The sequence below is a fragment of the Macrobrachium nipponense genome, chromosome 34 (assembly GCF_015104395.2).
Source record: "Macrobrachium nipponense isolate FS-2020 chromosome 34, ASM1510439v2, whole genome shotgun sequence".
Taxonomy (NCBI): Eukaryota; Metazoa; Arthropoda; class Malacostraca; order Decapoda; family Palaemonidae; genus Macrobrachium; species Macrobrachium nipponense.
In genome coordinates, this window is record NC_061095.1 from 4,607,182 (window position 1) to 4,609,681 (window position 2,500).

The window sequence follows — 2,500 nt, forward strand, 5'->3', positions numbered from 1 at the left end:
GAACATTGTTTTAATAGGTAAACTAAAAATAAAATAATAACAAAGGAAATAATACGTAGTGATATAAATACAAGCAAGAATGGCATATTTTCTTCTAACTAAATGAAAACGTGAACAAAAAAGTGTAGGATATAAATACGAACATAAATAGCCTTTTTCTCATGATTAAACTGAAGAAAATGTTGCACAGGGGCTTAAATACTAAAAGGGGAACAACAAAAATATCACATTTTCTTACAAATAAACGAAAAATAGTAGAAAAATTAAAATAAACTCGCGCATAAGGCAACAAACACGAAAAAAAAAGAAAAACGTGAAAAACACATGAAAGTACAAACACCAAAGACAATAAGGACCATAAAAAATAACCCAAACATCTAATTTAAAAAAACATTGAAATTATCGCACTGCATAAAAGCCCCTTCTTCATGACGAAGAGGAGCTCGAAGAGCTGTGGGGGCCGAATTATGCAAATTGAATTAATCTGCGTAATTAATCTTAATTAGGACGTCAAGTGGTCGGCATAATTCCATCACACGTCTTTCAACAAGGGCAAGTGTAAACGCGTAAGGAAGACGCGGAATGGCGCGCAACTTTTGCCTTGTATTTTTTCCACCTTTTTTTTTTTTAATAAGTGGTGAGTCAGTTTGTGCATATGTGTTTGTATGTTTGTACTCGTGTCGTGTGTGAGTGTGTGTCCTGTCTGCTGTGAGTTGAACCTGTCTTTGTTAGTTATCTCTTGAGTGAATGTGATTTTATAATTCAAGGTTTTGGTAAGAGATGGGTTTGGATTATTATTATTTATTATTATTATTATTATTATTATTATTATTATTATTATTACTGGGCGGCTCATCTCTTATCATAAACGAATAAAACTATCATAAGGTCGTTATAAACCAGAAGAAAAAGTAAAAAATGATTATAATAAGTACAAAAAACATGTCTTGCATATAACAATTTCAGAATGAATTGAAATATCTTAGAGCACTGATCCAGTAAATATAAAAAATGTCGTTTAGGGTGTTTAATTAATGATTGTCGCTGAAATACATCAAAACATAAATAAATCCCACGAGTGAGAAGACCATGTCAAGTTCTCACAAATGTTCCCGGTTTCACAATCCGACTCCCATCCGCCAATTCTATCCCAGCTCGATTCCAAGACCCACCCCAGCGGAAACGGTAAAGAATCTCCCGGAGGTGACGTGCAGACGACCAAAACAACAATATAATTGTATTAATCAGTGGGGATTCCGCAAACCCGTTTTCTATGACTTGAGAGAAAAAAAAGCCAGCGTTATCAGGGGAGACTAATTAGCAACCAGGTAAAGAACGTCACAGCTACGGGGGCGTGTTAAAAGAGGACCAGACGTCCTACCGTCCTACATCCTCGCCGGTTTCTAGGATTCCTCCGGAGGATTCTCTCCCCATCCCTGACGTCTTATCGGCCCACTTAAGATTGAAGAGGAGGTTATATATCCATTCGGATGGAAGGGTTACAAGACTCGAGGTGATGGATACAAAGCTCACTCATTAAGCGAAACGGTGTTAATTGAGTTCGCAAAATATATCGGATCCCTTGAGAGGGGGGGGGGGGGTGACCCTTTGCGTTCGCTTTTATAATTGGGGGCGGGAGGAGGTGAGGGGGGGAGGGGGATTTCTCCCCCTTTTACAAACCCGTCGACCTGATTTACTGCTCGCTATTTTCATTAAACGTCAAGTAATTCCTTCTCGAGAATCGGACGAGAGATCCTCTGGATTCTCCACTTATTTTTGGCAGAAGCAGCGTGCCAGGAGCTGTCATGCCGAGGCGGGTATATCGTGGTAATGTGAGCGTAATCGACGCACAGATAACGTCAGTCATTGTGCTTAAGTAACTCAAGTGGCGGATTCGTAGCACAGATAAAAATTTCGCAGACGTCTTGAAGAGGTGCTAAAATGCTGTGTATGTCTTATCGGCGAGTTCTGGAGGCCCCGAGGAGGTGGTGGTGGGGTTGGTGTGGGTTGTGGGTTCTATCTGGACCGTGGTTGTGGGGGTTGGGGGAAAGAAGAGGCTAAGAAGTTTTGAGCTGACCACGATACCTCTGATTAAGAGTCATAAAGCAGAGGTTTGGGCATTATTAATTGAGGGAATTCAGCTCCGTCAGTGATGACTGATACTGTGAACATGCAGTGCGAGGATATACGTAGTTTAAAAAAAGTGGAATTTATTTATCTATTTAGTTTATTTATTTATTTATTTATTTATTTATTTATGTATTTAGTTAATTATTTAATTATTTATTTACTTTTTTATTACACAGACAATGCGCGTTTACACACATGAATGTTCTCACATTTTTCGTTTACACAATTTGACTTAAAAACCATATATTGATATTCATAGGACCAGAGTTAGGATAGAATAAAACAAGAGGCTTGTACCATCTTCAAGGGAATAATTTGTTCTAAATACTATTAACTGACATCCACAGGAGCCAGAGAGTTAGGACAGCAT